Raw genomic sequence first — 18,624 nt, 5'->3', positions numbered from 1 at the left:
TTGAACATGTTAAATTTGAAATGCCTCCAAGATATCCAAGTGGAGATGTCCTGGCTTAGCTGACATTTTACGAGTTTAAAGCTAAAAAGAGCAATTTAGATGGGATATAAAATGTGGACATAACAGGATACAGATATTTTCTTAGGAATAAATTAAGGGGCTTACCTTTGAGAAGTGGCTCTTAGGGATTCCATCATCAGGTATCACACACATTACAGATTGGGAGTCTGTGTCAATGAAAGAATGAGTGAATCAGTAGGAGAAAACAGCAAAAGAGGCTGAAAGGGAGTCACCAGAAAGATGGGCAAAGCCTGGGAAGCATTAGGGTAACAGAAACAAAGAACAGGGTTTCAGGTGAAACAGTTTGGTCAACAGCATAAAATTATGGTGAGAGGACTCAGAAGATACAGGAAACAAGGCCCCAAAATATATGTCTCTAGTGCCTTTGCAACAGGAGTTTAGGTTGAACAGAAAGACTGGAAGCCAGACTAGAAACGCAGAGAAGATTAAGGGAGGGCATATGCAATATCAGCCTTCTTAGAATCAAATGTAATAAACATATGTTGATGTAGGCCACTGAATTTGTGGTAATTTGTTACAGCAGTATCAGAAAATTAATACAAGGTTTATTCCAGGAATCAAATTAAGAACAAAAATCATATGATTACATATATCCATAAACAATAAATAGGATTGATGGATAGATCTCTATCCCTAATAAAATCATAAATAGGAATAGAAGTAAAATACTTAAATACCAAAAAGACTTTTTACCAAAACTCAAAAGTATAAAGCAAAGTAAATATAAGTAGCAAAGTTGTTTCCACTAAAATTCAGATCAAGACAAGTACGCCCACTACTTCTTAAAATTGTGTTGGAGGGTCTAGCTAGACCATGCAATTAGAGCTGGTTTAAATGATCTCGGAGTCCAATTGGAGGGTTTCCCTGGTGGTTCAGTGGTAAAGACTCCACCTACCAGGACAAGAGGTTCCATCCTTGGTCCAGGAGGATCGCACGTGTCGCAGAGCGACTAAGCCTGTGCAGCACGACTGTGGAGTCGGTGCTCTGGAGCAACTACTGAGGCCCACGCACCTGGAGTCCGTGCTGCACAACGAGGCCACCACACTGCAAGCAAGGCAGATCCTGCCCCAGAAGAGAGAAAGCCCTCGCACAGGAACAGAGACTAGAACAGCCAAAAATAAGTAAATTAAATAATAAAGTCCAACAGAAAGAACCAGTGCCTGCGTAGATCCCAGAACACTGTGAATAGGAGAATGGGAGTGGAGTAGAACTGGCCACGAAAAGGACAAGAAGAATTCAGAAATAGCCACAGATAGATTTTGGAAATTAATACGTGGCTAAGACGGCATTACTGTTGAGTGGAAAGATGATTAATCTGATAAATGATGTTGACATTATCGGCCATGATTACGGGGAAAGAAAGAAAAGCCAGGCTGGGCTGTAACCCAGCAGTTCTCAACTAGGGGGGATCTTTACCCCCAAAGGACATTTGGCAATGTCTGGTGACATTTTGGTTGTCACACCTGGGGCCTGCTATTGGCATGTAGTGAGTAAATGCCAGGGATGCTGCTAAATAGCCTGCAACACACAGGACAGCCCACAACAAACAGTTACCCAACTCCAAATGTCAGCAGTGCTGTGGTTTAGAAAACTGGCTCTGAAATAACACAAAACACCAAAATACTTTTCTGATGTATTAAAGGTTTCATAATAAATATTTAAATATAAAACAAGATAGCAGTGGTGGGGGGGAAGAATATATAACTTTGGGGTGGAAAGTCCTCCCAAAGTCTGGAAACCAAGAAGTCTCTCTCTTCTTATATATAAGGTTTTTTTGGACTGCACATAAATTTTGAGTTTTTCTAGTAGAAAATAAAATATATAAGCAAATGAGAAAATAGTTATAAAATTTGTGAAAGACAAAAAGTCAAAAGCCCAATATGTTGTTATACTACAATTTTTAACAGATCAAATAAAAAAAAAACAGGATATGTAAATATTTTATGAATAGGGGTTTATGAACTTTACTCATAAAGTTTGTGAATAGGGGTTCAACCTAACAAGTAGAGAAATGCAAAGTATAGGAGCAGCAGGATTGGCTAAAATTAAAGAGCAATTTGTGTCCACAATCCCTTATTTATTCCCAATCCAAAATTCATAAAATCCTGGAAACCTGAAAAATGTTTTGGCTTTGTCAAATTTGAGGCCAGTTCATTAAGCAGCAAGACTTAACCTGAGCTACTATGAGGCTCTTTGCAGTCTTGACGTAACTTGTTTGGTGAGAATATTTCTTATATCCTGCTACAGAACCATTAATTAATGTGTTTGATTAGGAGATGCTACCTCAGAGCCTGCTGGGAGTGTCATAGAACTTTCTAAAATCCAGAAAATTCTGTATTCTGAAACATAAGGATTTTGAATAAGAGTTTATAGATCTGTAATTTCCAGAGCTGACAAGGATGCAGTTAGTGAGAGAAGTATATATTGACTGATTTTCAAGTATTAAAACAACGTTGCATCCCTGGGATAATCCTACTTGGTCATAAATGTATTATATTTTATGGAATGTAGGTTTGATTTGCTAATGTTTTATAAGGATATTTAAGTCTCTATTCATGAGGGCTATTGGTCTGCAATTTTCTTTTTGTAATGACTTCATAGGTAATGCTGGCCTCTGAACAGGTTTCTTTAGATTTCGTCATTCCTTTGTTTTCTGCAAGTGTTTGTATGAGATTGTTGTTTGTTTCTACTTTAATAAAATTGACCAGTGAAATCATCTGAGCCTGGGTTTTTCTTTGGGAGAATGTTTGGATTACAAAATCAATTTCTTAATCTGTGTTTTTGTTGTTTTGTTTTTTTTTTTTTGGTGGGGGGGAAGCCTGACGGCAAATACCTCCCCACCCCCCACTGTCTCCACAGTCAGAACTTTGTTGCGTTCTCAGCCCCAACCAACCAAGGGCAGGGAGGTGGTTCTGCTGTGATTACCTTAAACAAGTCATGATTTATCCCTGAATCAGGATAAGGGGCAACTTCTCCAAAGATGGAACACAAACAGTCACAATTCTGTAGGCAAAGAAGCAGAGAATGGAGATAATACAGGCAACCCAGTGTCTGCTACAGAATAAGAAGGAGGAAAGAAAGAAAAATGGAAAGACTGAGGAATTGTCCCCTCAAAGACTAAATCCAGAAAGACTGTCACCATTAAAGAGCAGGTTAGCTTGGTTCAGTAGAAATGGGGCTCAGAACAGGATACGCTTGAATTTGAGGATACTTTGACCTGTCATCCATTGTTCAAGAAGGAATTCTAGATTCTCAGGGCTCACAGTCTCAAGGGTAATAATCTGTGTGCTTGCTTGTTTGTACTGTTTTGTCTCAGAAAGGATTTCATTTCTGTTCAGTTCAGTCGCTTAGTCGTGTCTGACTCTACGACCCCATGGACTGCAGCATGCCAGCATGACAGGGATCCATCATCAACTCCCAGCTCAAAATGTCCATTGAGTCAGTGATGCCATCCAACCATCTCATCCTCTGTCGTCCCCTTCTCCTCCTGCCTTCAATTTCTCCCAGTGTTAGGGTCTTTTCCAACGAGTTACTTCTTCACATCATGTGGCCAAAGTATTGGAACTTAAGAAAGGATTTAGCGTCCATTAGTCAAGATGTGCTACATTATCCTGCAATAACAACCCAAAATCTCAACACAGAAAAGTTGATTTCTCATTGTTCATACTACACATTCATGTTAGTTTTACAGGGTTCTGCTCCATCTTGCTTCTTTCCAGGACTTAGGCTGATGGAGGCTCCACCATCTAGAACCACCACTCTGGCCCTTAGAGGTTTCTGTCTAGCAATGACATGTATACTTCTACTAACAGTTCATTAACCAAGTAAGTCATATGGTCAAGCCTTTCCTCAGGAGGCCAATGTAAACATAAAAGAACAAAGAGTTTTACTCATCATCCACTTGTAAAAAAAGTTAAGTCAACAACCTACAACTGCAGTTGCCCACCAACAGTGTGCCCTGAGGAGAACTCAGTTTGGATAAAAATAGGATGAAGAAGTCTCTGTTTTAGATATGAGGCTCCTAGACAGTTAAGATGCATATCTAAAGAAGGATTTCAAAAAGAAAAAAGATTTTCAATGACCCCAGATTCTTGCATCTTCCCATATGTAGAAAATCACTAAAATTATTAACTTGAGATGTCTGTTCTCTATGATTAGCAGTAATGTTTTTCCAAGACGTATGCATGACTATATTTCTCAGTCAGAAAATTTATATATGCAGTAGTTCCTCCCCTACCTCTTCTGAATTCCTCAGAGCTATCTGAGAGGCTGTCTCCCAGGCCATAGTCCTCAGTAAGGGTCCCTGAATAAAACTGAAACTCACCGTTTGTACATTGTGTTTCTGTTGTTGTTTTCCCAGCTGACACTAGGAATGAAATCTTATGAGCCTGGAGAGAGAAGAACCAGAAATATCAAGTGAACAGTGAGTATGCCCACAAGGTCGGGTGTCTGTGTTTGTAAGCACACGGGGAAGAGGACATGTCAAACCCTCTCGTGGTGGCTCTGCCAAGTGTCATTTAGCCTTTGAGCCTTCACCTCACAGCCAAGATTCTGTCCCGGTCAGTCAGGAGACAAAGCCACATCCCTAGAGAGCACAGCCCAGTCAGTAACACCCACCGTGGGGGCTTACCTGCCAGCGCAGTGGTGAGGAATCCGCCTGCCAATGCAGGAGACACGGGGTTCCGTCCCTCATCCGGGAGGACCCCACATGCCGTGCGGCACCCAGGCCTGTGTGCCTCAACTATTCAGCCTGTGCTGCACAGCCTGTGAGCCGCAACTGCTGAAGCCCGCACATGTAGGGCCTGTGCCCGGCCGCGAGAGGAGAGCTGAGAGTGGCATCGCAGCTGGGGGTCCGCCCTGCTCTGCACAGCCGCGAGGACGCAGCGCAGCCAGAGCATCACAGCCCACACCGCGCTGACGCACTGGTGCTTCTCACTTCTCGTATCCTCCCCACCCCGGGGTGTTCCCTTTCGGGGCTAAATCTGCCAACTGATGGCACCCCAGTGTTTTTGTCCTAGAATTTGACCAGTAGTTATTTTAGAGTCTCATATCACTAAGTCACATGAGTCTGCCCTATGTCCCTGGACTAGAATAAAAGAAAAGTGAGGTGCGTGGTTAAGCAAAGTCACTTGGAGTGATACTGGCAGTGGGTTGGGGGTTTCCCAACATTGAGTAGACGAGCCATTGTTTGGGGGATAGTCACAAGCCAGGGGACCGGGGTTGGAAAAGAGTAGAAGGGGTTATAAAAGTTCAAACAGTTAGGTTCAATGACTGTTTCAGGGCCAAACCTCATTTCTGGGTGCTTCAACATCCCTGTCTCAATGGGACCTTTCAACAAGCCCAAGTCTCCAAGAAACGGGCTCAAAGATGTGCGTGGTCAGAGATCCAATGACTGGGCATAGTGGAACTAGACTCCAGGATGTGTCCAAAACCCATATCCCTTCCTCCACTCCAGCCAGTGGGAGAATCAAGGGCATCTGGCCAAAAGGAACACTAAATTAGTTGCAACCTCCAGCAAAGAAGATACAACTACACTCCAGGACTGTTGTGAGGGAAAAGTCTTGGGCTTCTGGCTGACCCCAGGAAGAGGAGTCCCCCAGAAGCTCAAAGAAGTCTGAGGAGCAAGAACATGAAAACCAATCCGGAGTCCTACCCAGACCCAGGTATGTGCTGCCCCTCCAGGAGGCACAAGCCACTCCAGACTCCATGTAACCAGCAGGGGGTGCCCCATCCCCACGCTCCCACCTGAACCCTGAAGGTAGGCTGGGCCTAGAGACTTGATTCAGCTCGGGAAGTCCTTTTCTTGCTAGTGCATTGAAAATGGTTGGAAACCATTGTTCTTGGTTACCATTGTGGGATTGCACTGGGGCAGGATGAGGACCCCTGCCCTTTAAACACAAACCATACTGTTTGACACATTTATAAACCTGTATCGTTTTGATACAAGGAGAAGGAAATGGCAACCCATTCTAGTATTCTTACCTGAAGAATCCCATGGACAGAGGAGCCAAGCTGGCTATAGTCCATGGGGTCGCAAAGAGTTGGATACAACTAAGTGACTAACACATCATTTTGATAGAGTATTTGTTCTGTATCTTACTTGGCCTGGATTCCCCTGAAAGCAGAGCTTATGGGATGTTGATTGAGTAGGTGACCATGAGGAGCATGAGCAGTAGAGAGACAACCAACGTAACCCCTGGTTACCAAACTGGTCTTTGCATTCAGTCCCCTAGGTCATTCTGGGGCACACCATGAAATGTCTCCAAACCATCCTGCTGGGGAGGAGAGAAGGAATTTATATATATACATATATATAAAATAAATAATTTCTTTATTTTTGGCTGTGCTGGTCTTTGTTGCTTCACTTGGGCTTTCTCTAGTTGAAGTGGGTGAGCGGAGACTACTCTCAAGCTGTGGTGTGTGGGCTTCTCATCGTGGTGGCTTCTGTTGCAAAGAATGGACTCTAGGGCTCTCGGGCTTCAGTAGTTGCAGCTCACAGGGTCAGTAGTTGCGATGCACAGGCTTAATTGCTCTACGATATGTGAAGTCTTCTCAGACCAGTGATCGAATTCATGTCCCCTGCATTGGCAGGTGGATTCTTAACCACTGGACCACCAGGAAAATCCTGAGAGAAGGAATTTATCCATTGCCTCCTGTCCCCTTCTTCCAGCACAAGTCTAAAGGAGCTTCTGTCCAGTTGTACCTGTGCAAAACCTGCTTAGGATGGTCTCCCGGTAAGGGCTAGAATAAAGATGAGTGAGGTTAAGAGAGTCTGAAGAGGTACACATGAACTCAGAACCCCTCCTGAGAAAGGGACCTGAAGGAAGCAAGAGGACCCTAAGGAAACACAATTACAATTCTACTGGGTGTGTATCCTAAAGAATTGGAAGCAGAGTTTCAAAGAGATATTTGCACACCCATAGTCATGCAGCATTAGTCACAATAGCCAAAAGGTGGGAGCAACCCACATAACCATTGGAATGGATAAGCAAAATGTGGTGCGGCCATACAACAGGATATTATTCAACCTTAAAAAGCAAGGAAATTCTTACACATGCTGCAACATCGATGACTCTTGAGGACATTGTGTTAAGTGAAATAAGCCAGTCACAGCAGGATGAATACTGTATGATTCCACTTACATGAGGTACTTAGACAAATTCATAGAAACAGAAAGTATCAGTAGAATGATAGTTACCAAGGGTTGGGTGGAGGAGGGGGAAATGGAAAGTTGTTGTTTAATGGCTACAGAATTTCAGGGAGTTTTTTTAAAGTAATGTTATTTATTTAATTTATTTATTTTTGGCTGTGCTTGGGTCTTTGTCGCTGCGCGTGGGCTTTCTCTAGTTGCAGCAAGCAAGGGCTGCTCTCTAGCTGAAGTGCACCAGCCTCTTTTGTTGCAGAGCACAGGCTCTAGGGTGAGTGGACTTCAGTAGTTGTGGGGCACCGGCTCGGTAGCTGTGGCTCCTGGGCTTAATTGTCCCGAGGCAAGCGGAGTCTTCCCAGAACAGGGATTGAACCGGTGTCCCCTGCATTGGTAGGTGGATTCTTGACCACTGGATCATCAAGGAAGTCCCAGAATTTCAGCTTTGGAATTTGAAAAGAGTTCTGGAAATAGATGGTGGTTACAGTTGCACAAGAAAGTGAATGTACTTCATGCCACTGAACTATACATTTAAAAAATAGTTAAGATGATAGGTTTTGCTTGTACTTCATCACAATTTTAAAAGAGACAAGAAAAATGTAAACATTAAGTACATAGCTGTTGGTCCTTTAATGGACCGGAACCTGGTGGTCCGGAGTCGACAATGAGAAACTGAAAGAAGGAAAGAGGCTAATATTCCCTGGGTTACGCAGCTGGCTTTCACGTTCCAGGGAATCAGCCAGAAATAGAGAGATATAGAGAAAGAGAGGAAGAGAAAGAAAGAAAGAAAGACACGGGACCAAAGCTCTGATGGAACAAAGGTGTTTTCATCAACATGACCTGGGCATATATACTGTCTTACAAGGTAGTTATTCTCAGCAAAGATAAAGATTAAAATTCCGGACTTATAAAACACAAGGCATCCCTATTAAAGAGAGAAGAGGGTACTTATCACTATAATGAGAAACTAACAAAGGAAATGCCTGGATTCCTCAGCCCCAGGGAAAGGCGTGCCTCTCCTCTTAATTCCTGAATATTCAGGAATTAATAAGGGCCAGAGGGTTCCTGACCTGCCTCTTGAGAAACCTGTATGCAGGCCAGGAAGCAACAGTTAGAACTGGACATGGAACAACAGACTGGTTCCAAATAGGAAAAGGAGTACGTCAAGGCTGTATATTGTCACCCTACTTATTTAACTTATATGCAGAGTACATCATGAGAAACACTGGGCTGGAAGAAGCACAAACTGGAATTAAGATTGCCGGGAGAAATATCAATAACCTCAGATTTGCAGATGACACCACCCTTATGGCAGAAAGTGAAGAGGAGCTAAAAAGCCTCTTGATGAAAGTGAAAGAGGAGAGTGAAAAAGTTGGCTTAAAGCTGAACATTCAGAAAACTAAGATCATGGCATCTGGTCCCATCACTTCATGGCAAATAGATGGGGAGACAGTGGAAACAGTGTCAGACTTTATTGTTTGGGGTTCCAAAATCACTGCAGATGGTGATTGCAGCCATGAAATTAGAAGACGCTTACTTCTTGGAAGGAAAGTTATGACCAACCTAGATAGCATATTAAAAAGCAGAGACATTACTTTGCCAACAAAGGTCTGTCTGGCCAAGGCTATGGTTTTTCCAGTGGTCATGTATGGATGTGAGAGTTGGACTGTGAAGAAAGCTGAGCGCCGAAAAATTGATGCTTTTGAACTGTGGTGTTGGAGAAGACTCTTGAGAGTCCCTTGGACTGCAAGGAGATCCAACCAGTCCATCCTGAAGGAGATCAGTCCTGGGTGTTCATTAGAAGGACTGATGCTGACGCTGAAACTCCAATACTTTGGCCACCTCATGTGAAGAGTTGACTCATTGGAAAAGACGCTGATGCTTGGAGAGATTGGGGGCAGGAGGAGAAGGGGACGACAGAGGATGAGATGGCTGGATGGCATCACCGAATTGATGGGCATGAGTTTGAATAAACTCCGGGAGTTTGTGATGGACAGGGAAGCCTGGCATGCTGCGATTCATGGGGTCGCAAAGAGTCAGACACGACTGCGCAACTGAACTGAACTGAAGAGGGTTCCTGACAGATCCAAAACAGCACACAGGAAGCCTCTTGTTAAATGCTTCCTGACACGTAGTGAAATAGATTATGCAGACCTTACCCAATAGAATGGGCTTCCCTGATAGCTGAATTGGTCAAGAATCCACCTGCAATGCAGAAGACCCCGGTTTGATTCCGGGATTGGGAAGATCTGCTGGAAAAGGGATACACTACCCACCCCAGTATTCTTGGACTTCCCTTGTGGCTCAGCTGGTAAAGAATCGGCCCGCAATGAGGGAGACCTGGGTTTGATCCCTGGGTTGGGAAGATCCCCTGGAGAAGGGAAAGGCTACCTACTCCAGTATTCTTGCCTGGAGAATTCCATGGACTATCCAGTCCATGGGGTTGCAAAGAGTTGGAGACGACTGAGCATCTTCCACTTTTACCCAATAGAACACACTGCAGCTATGAATGCTGCAGCTATGTATTGCTGAGGCATTACCTGCAAGATAGGTCATTCGGTGAAAAAAGTAAGGGTGTTGGGCTGTAACCCACAGGCCTGCAAGCCTTGTAATTGCCCAGCCGTGAGCCTAAAGAAAGAGCCCAGCAACAGTGACAGAAACATCAACAATTTATTGGGTAGGGATTCTTAAAAGTCTCAAGCAAAGTCCTGGAGCAACATCCCACTGTGTGCAGCAGAGGGCAGAAAGACAGGAATAGCCGTCTTCACTTGTGAGGGGAGAAGGAGAATACTATAGACAAGGGGGAATTGACATTAGGCTGCTTCATCAGTGACCAGGGAAACCACTGAATGAGGCAGGCAACAAGCACGTAGGCAGTTACTGACTCAGCCCTGTGATTAAGAGGACTGGGTAGTCAGGTGAGTAGGGGGTATGTGAAGCAAGGACTGGTCAAGTGGGGAATGTACAGAGGGCGAAAGAACAGCCATTTTCAGTGGCCTGACTCTACAAAGGGGCTTTACAGATTTTACCATATGCTGCAGTATCCAAGAAAGAAAAGAAATGCAAGTATATATGCTTGTATTTTCAAATAGAAACAACAGAAGTATATTTAAAATTTTAATATAAACATTTACCTAGATGGGGAGGAAGGATCATGGTAGAAGGTACAAGGGTATAGCTAGACATATATGTACACACCTTGCTTCATAGTTCTGTCTCTGGAAATGTATAAATGTGCACACAATTTTTTTTTTAATTTTTTTATTAGTTGGAGGCTAATTACTTCACAACATTTCAGTGGGTTTTGTCATACATTGATATGAATCAGCCATGGATTTACACGTATTCCCCATCCCGATCCCCCCTCCCACCTCCCTCTCCACCCGATTCCTCTGGGTCTTCCCAGTGCACCAGGCCCAAGCACTTGTCTCATGCATCCCACCTGGGCTGGCGATCTGTTTCACCATAGATAGTATACATGCTGTTCTTTTGAAACAGCCCACCCTCACCTTCTCCCACAGAGTTCAAAAGTCTGTTCTATATTTCTGTGTCTCTTTTTCTATTTTGCATATAGGGTTATCGTTACCATCTTTCTAAATTCCATATATATGTGTTAGTATGCTGTAATGTTCTTTATCTTTCTGGCTTACTTCACTCTGTATAATGGGCTCCAGCTTCATCCATCTCATTAGGACTGATTCAAATGAATTCTTTTTAACGGCTGAGTAATATTCCATGGTGTATATGTACCACAACTTCCTTATCCATTCATCTGCTGATGGGCATCTAGGTTGTTTCCATGTCCTGGCTATTATAAACAGTGCTGCGATGAACATTGGGGTGCACGTGTCTCTTTCAGATCTGGTTTCCTCAGTGTGTATGCCCAGAAGTGGGATTGCTGGGTCATATGGCAGTTCTATTTCCAGTTTTTTAAGGAATCTCCACACTGTTTTCCATAGTGGCTGTTCTAGTTTGCATTCCCACCAACAGTGTAAGAGGGTTCCCTTTTCTCCACACCCTCTCCAGCATTTATTGCTTGTAGACTTTTGGATAGCAGCCATCCTGACTGGCGTGTAATGGTACCTCGTTGTGGTTTTGATTTGCATTTCTCTAATAATGAGTGATGTTGAGCATCTTTTCATGTGTTTGTTAGCCATCTGTATGTCTTCTTTGGAGAAATGTCTGTTTAGTTCTTTGGCCCACTTTTTGATTGGGTCGTTCATTTTTCTGGAATTGAGCTGCAGGAGTTGCTTGTATATTTTTGAGATTAATCCTTTGTCTGTTTCTTCATTTGCTATTATTTTCTCTCAATCTGAGGGCTGTCTTTTCACCTTACTTATAGTTTCCTTTGTAGTGCAAAAGCTTTTAAGTTTCATTAGGTCCCATTTGTTTAGTTTTGCTTTTATTTCCAATATTCTGGGAGGTGGGTCATAGAGGATCTTGCTGTGATTTATGTCGGAGAGGGTTTTGCCTATGTTCTCCTCTAGGAGTTTTATAGTTTCTGGTCTTACATTTAGATCTTTAATCCATTTTGAGTTTATTTTTGTGTATGGTGTTAGAAAGTGTTCTAGTTTCATTCTTTTACAAGTGGTTGACCAGTTTTCCCAGCACCACTTGTTAAAGAGGTTGTCTTTTTTCCATTGTATATCCTTGCCTCCTTTGTCAAAGATAAGGTGTCCATAGGTTCGTGGATTTATCTCTGGGCTTTCTATTCTGTTCCATTGATCTATATTTCTGTCTTTGTGTGCACACAATTTTTAATTTAATCAATATAGAATTAGTTGGATTGATTTCTCTGCAGTCTTAGTAAGCACAGCCATAGCCTCAGAGGAGTATGGATAGTGATTTTTGAGATTTCGTCCGCTGCTGTGGGTATTAAAAAAACACAGAAAATAACAAGTATTAATGAGAATGTGGAGAAACTGGAATTTTCATACATTACTGGTAGGAATGTAAAATAACTGCTTTGGAAAATAGCCTGATTTCCTCAAAAATTTAGACACAGAATTAGCGTACTCAAGAGAAATGAAAATACATGTCCTCAGATGGTGGGGGAGTTTAGGGGAGAATAGATACATGTATGGCTGAGTCCCTTTGTTATTCACCTGAAACTATCACAGCTCTGTTCATCAGCTATACACCAACACAAAATAAAACATTTTTTAAAAAGAAAAAACACATCTCCACAGAAAGGCTTGTACACAAATGTTCTTAGCGGCTTTTTTTTTTTTTTTTTAATAGCCCCAAACTAGGAAAAACCCAAATTTCTACCGATAGGTGAATAGATAAGCAAATTGTGGTATTTCCATACAACATAATATCACTCACTGTAAAAAGGAATACTGATGTACAGAACAATATAGATTAATCTCAAAATAGTAATGCAGGGTAAAAGAAAGTAGAGACGGTTTTTTTTTAGTACATATTGAATAAATCCATTTGCAGAAATTTCTAAAAAATGAAAACTATTAATAATTTATATGTGATGAAAAGTAGAGTAATAGTATCCTGGGGGAGGGGTAGGAGGGACGAATTAGTGAGGAGCACAAAGAAGTTTGGGGGGTAATGAACATATTCATGACTCGATTGTGTTGTTGGTTTCACAGGTATATACATAAGCCAAAATTCATCTGATTATATACTTTAAATATGTGCAATTGTTTACAAAAAGTAGATGAGATAATAAACAATACTTAATTTTGTTAAAAACAGTGAATGTTGTAAGTATTTGGAGGAGATAGTCTATCAAATTAGAAGTGTATTTCTATTTTTAGTTTATGATGAGATAGTGGTAAAGAATCTGCCTGCCAATGCAGGAGACACAGTAGACTCCAGTCTGATCTCCTGGAGTAAGAAATGGCAACCCACTCCGCTATTCTTGTCTGGAAAATTCCATGGACAAAAGAGCCTGGCAGGCTACAGTCTATGTGGTTGCAAAGAACTGGATACAACTGAGCGACTGAGCACACATGAGCACAAAGTATTTATCAAATACAATTTTGGCATCTACTGAGATTATCCTACACTTTTTCTCCTTTAATCTGTCTATATGGTATATTACATTTATAGATTTTCTAACACTAATTCATCATTTTATACCTTGGATAAATTAAGTTTAATAATGACACTGTAATTTGAATGCACTGATGATTTGTTAATTCTTGGGAAATTTTGCATTTATCTTTTATTTCTAATTTCTAGTTTAACTGCTTCTGTCTTCTGGTGAGAATGGCCTGTGGGTTTCTTTTTCATACAGTCCTTGGCTGGTTTTGACCTCAAAGCTGAGGAATGTTCTCTTTCTGTTCTCCAGATAAGTTTGTTCTTTTATGGTTGGAATGATCCTTGACAGTTTGGTGGAGCCTGCCTCTGCAGACATCTGGGCTTGGTATTTTTTTTGTGAGGAGATTTCTAATTACTAACTAAACCTCTGTAATGGTTACAAGGAGAATTAAGGCTTCTTTTTTCATTCCTTTGAAAAGAAATTTATTACAGAAAATATCAGTCATACACAAAATTAGAGAATAGTCTGATGAACCCTCATGTACCCATCACCCAGCTTCTGTAACACTTAAGACCAAATCTTTTTCATCTGTACATTTACACACTATACCTACTCATTCCAAGACATTGGAAACAAATTCCAGACATCTTTTCTTTTTATCTGTAAATATGCCAGTAAATTGCTCTTAAAGAAGATTTTTAAAAATAATCTAATGCTTATATATCACACCTACAAAAATTTAGCAATTCTTTTTTTTTTTGGTCACACCATGTGGTCTGTGAGATCTTAGTTCCCTGACCAGGGATCAAATGCAGGGGCCCAACAGTGGAAGTGATGAGTCCCCACCACTGGACCACCAGGCAATTTCCTAGCAATTCTGCAATATTATCAAATATCCAAGTCTGTTTTTAATCCTTCCCTTATTGTTTTGCATTACCTTTTTTGGTAGTGGGTTTTTTTGTTGTTGTTTTGTTTGCTTGAAGTCAGGCGTCAAATAATGTCCATTCATTGTAACTAGTTGATATGTTTCTTTATAGGTCTGCTTATGGCTCAAGGGTTAGGCCCCACTCCCCTATCTGCCCTTCACTTTTTCTGCTACACAGAGGCTGCACCCCAAGCCATTGACTTGCCTTTACTTTCTCTCTGGAGAGTTGTGCGACCACTGCTATGACCCTTGGACATGAATCTCAAAGTTCCAAACCCACCCCCAGTCCCTGTTGAATATACAGAGACTCCATGACCCTGTTTCCCTTACTTCAAGCCAGCCCTGGATGATTAGAGCTAGGTTGGACATAGATCAGTTGAAAGCAGACTGATGATACTACAGTATTGTTAACCTTTTGTAGGTGCAGTATATTAGGAGGGGACAGAAAGCAGCAGACACACCACCGGTGGTGGCTCCCAAGCAGGCAGGAACCAAGGTTCCTAAACTGTGCTCCAGAGACAGCTGGTACTGATTCCTGCCCTAGCCCACTCCTGCTCCGGGGTCCCATGCAAGGCCCCCTCCCTCTCTGTCAGCATCATTCCTAATGACCAAGCAGGCTCTGTGGGCCTTTGGTCCCTGCCCATCCCCTCTGGGTGCCACGGACTTCTGTGGTAATCCCACCCACACGTGTACAGATGTGCACAGAACACCCGTGGGCACCAGGGAAACAGGTGGTGTTCTGGGAAACACCCTAGATCAACTGTGAAGTGAAAGTTGCTCAGTCGTGTCCGACTCTTTGCGACCCCAAGGACTATGCAGTCCATGGAATTCTCCAAGCCAGAATGCTAGAGTGGGTAGCCTTTCCCTTCTCCAGGGGATCTTCCCGACCCAGGGATCGAACCCAGGTCTCCCACATTGCAGGTGTATTCTTTACCAGCTGAGCCACAAGAGGAGCCCAAGAACACTGAGGTGGGTAGCCTATCCCTTTCTCCAGCGGATCTTCCCAACCTAGCAATCGAACCAGGGTCTCCTGCATTGCAGGCGGATTCTTTACCAACTGAGCTATCAGGGAAGCCCAACAGATCAGCTGGGCCCCAAAAGGCAAGAGGGCATAGCCCCAACCTAACCCGTGCAAGGCCAATGCCTTGGCTTTCCCGAACACATGACCATTGTCTACACCTGCTTGGAAGTCACATCCTGCTCCTCCCTCCTTTTATCCTACATGTATTCTAGAAAGCACTTCTATCCTGGGATTTGCAGGTTGTTTTGTGGTCACATACTTTTTTTCAGATAGTCTGCTTTTCTTCTTAAGAGCTGTTTTGCTTGGTTCTTACGCTCCTTTAGCTAATATTCTATTCCAGCCCCCAATCTCTACACAGTCACCACCAACCATTTTTTTCTCTTTTTTTATTGTGATAAAATACACATGACAAAAAATTTACTATCTTAATCATTCTCCAGAGTTCTGTTTGGTGGTATTAAACATATTCACATTGTTGTATAGTCGTCACCACCGTCCATCCTCTTGATTCTTCATCTTGTAAAAGCAAAACCCCTGACATTTTCACTGGCTCGTGTTACTGTCCCAGCTGCCATTTATCACCTGGACTGATGGGCTGGGTTAAGTGCAGAGCACTGCGCCTGCTGGGCTTGATTCCAGTTCTGGCATTTGCCTCCTGCTAAGGACTGAATGTGTCCACAGCATATGTCAAAACCCTACCCTGCAATGTGATGGAATTAGGAAGTGGGGCCTTAGGAGATGATTCAGATTAGATGAGATCATGACAGGGAGCTCACATGATGGGATTAGGGCCTTTCTGAGTGTCACTCAAGAGCTAGCTTCCCACCTCTGCTCTCTGCCATGTGAGGATACAAGAAGTTGGCCATCTGCAAGAGGGTGTCACTTAATCATGCTGGCACCCTGATCTAAGATTTCTACCCTCTAGAACTATGAGAAACTAATTTTGGTTGTTTATAAGCCCCTCCCCCCAGTCTATGAAATTTTGTTATAGCAGCCTGAACTAAGACATCCACAAAAGGTCTGAATTTGGTTACATTCATTTCTCTGCATGCCATACATCAGCATCTCACATTGTCCAGTCTCCTTGTTGATATCTGTGGTTGGTACAGATCTTGCTCCATGTTCTTGGGTATGGAAGATATCTGGTTTTTAAGTGCTTATCAATAACTCAATTTATAGGTCAAACCTGCCACTCTACTGCAGTCATGGAAAAACTTGTCTATTTGGAGCATTTCTTACCCACCTTTCCTAGGATGTATCTAAATACTGATTTAATATTAAGTAAGGCTTTTTAATAGCAAGACTGTCAGATCTCTGCTGGCATGTCTCCTCCTTGTTCCCCACACTTTCTATCACTTATTCTCTACCTCCATTGGCTGCCCATTTATTTTGCACCCAAGAATACTGTGACCTATTACTGTCATCACCACAGATCTTGTAGAAGCAAGGCCCTTCAAGTTACCACTCCAATCTTGTGCAAAGTATGATAAGAATGCCCCCTCAGCTTCTGATTGGTAAAAATCACCATCTGGAGTGGTTAAATGCCATTCCTGAATCCCATCATCCCCAGTGACACCAAGGAGCCCAGTTCCACAGAAGCATTTCCTGCTTTCAAACCAGGCCTACGGGGGACAGCCATCAACATCTTCTAAATGAAGCAATGCCCACCCCCACCTCCCAACCACTGTCATATTTCTTCTGCCTTAGCCAAAGGAGCATCCTCTGGGAAGCTCCCAGAGAACAGAGTCAAATGGTGAATCTTCTGGCCTCAGGTAATAAACTCATTCTAATATTTCTACTTCCCTGTAGCCTTCAGACCCCTTTAAAGAACTCAGCCAAGGCAATTCTGGCATCTCCACCTCACTGACCTTAGGCTACCATTATGTCCAAGTTACCAGAGTCATCCAGCAGCACATTAGGATGAGTTCTGGGTGTTCTTGGCAGAACATTACATCTTGAGTCACGGGAAATGCTCCCATTGCAATCAACTTCCTACCCAGTCTTATATACCCTCTCACCACCATCAGTTACCCTCAAGATCCCCTCCCTCGTCCGTTACCCTAGAGGTCCTGTGGTTAGATATGTCCTGCAAACTTTTGGGTGATCAAATAGTGACTGTGCTTCATGGCTTGGATATGCTGAGACTCAATGCTAGTTACTGGTCTAGAGGCAATGAGAGGTGGAGCTTCAAAAGGATTAGCATTGTTTTATAAGACGTCTACCTCATCTACCTTGGTGAGATTGTTGCACTGTCTCCAGGAAAAATGAGGCTGTTCTTTCCTATCAAGCAAGGGAGTAGCTGATGCTGGCCAGAAGGGTTCAGGAGCTCTGAGGGTTCAAGGTTCTTAGATACATCCACCCAAATATCCCCAAGCCAGGCCTTAGGGTCCCATTCCTTCTCTTTAAAAGGCTTGAATTTAGTACAGGAAAGCTGTTAAGGAAGCACAGGTCTCCTCTGCAGCTCTGTTGCCCTTGATTAAGTCTTGAGCCTTGTTTCATCACTCTTACTTCCTGGCCACAGAAGTGAGCATTTCTTTACACGTTGCCTTGGGAGACTTTCTGGGTTTCACATCATGCGCCGAGTGGAGTGGGCTAAGAGCCTTTCATTTTTTCTTCAAATCTTCTAAGGCAATTTGGAAAAGTTAACCACCTTCATAATCCTTGTAATTACAGCTGCCTTTATATCTTTCAAGTGCCCAAGCTACTAACTATACAAGCCAAACTTTCTCTTCAACTTCTATCTCCTTCCAGTCTACCAAAGATAAGAGTCTTATGCTAGGGATAACTAGCATCCTACTCAACAACAGTGGTGAGAGGTCTCTGTTGTCTTTTGAATGGTGGGTGATCTAGTTGCAGATTCCTTTCCGTATGGCCCGCCTTCTAGTGCTACTTCCTACTGTCTTAGGTTCAATCCCCATAAAAGCAGAGCCTAAGCCTAGAACTTGGGTGCAGTTTATTTGGTAGATGATCCCAGGAACTGAGACAGAAAGAGTGAGGAAAGTAGCAGAAGGAAAATTCAACAAAGTGTGTTTTGGTATCTCTTTTCTACTGGAGGTTGCCCCAGAAGGCATTAACTCTCCTACATTCTCAGGCTACATTTGTGGGTTGAGAGAGCTGTTGAGGCTTAGGAGAAAGCCCGGAAGCAGAAAGGCACTTACTACACTAAGATACAAAGGAAAAATACAGAAAAAAACCCTTGGCTCAATGGTAAAGAAACTGCCTACCAACGCAGTAGCCATGGGGGACGTGGATTCAATCCCTGCATTGGGAAGATCCCCTGGAGAAGGAAATTGCAATCTACTCCAGTATTCTTGCCTGGGAAATCCCATGGACGGAGGAGCCTGGTGGGCTACAGTCCACAGGGAATCAAAGGACATGACTGAGTGACTGAGCATGCACGCACACACACAAGCATGCACACATGAAACTTACACTCCAGTTGGGGCAGAGTG

Source organism: Dama dama, chromosome 9 (genome assembly GCF_033118175.1).
Source record: "Dama dama isolate Ldn47 chromosome 9, ASM3311817v1, whole genome shotgun sequence".
NCBI lineage: Eukaryota > Metazoa > Chordata > Mammalia > Artiodactyla > Cervidae > Dama > Dama dama.
Note: the sequence above shows the minus strand (reverse complement) of the source record.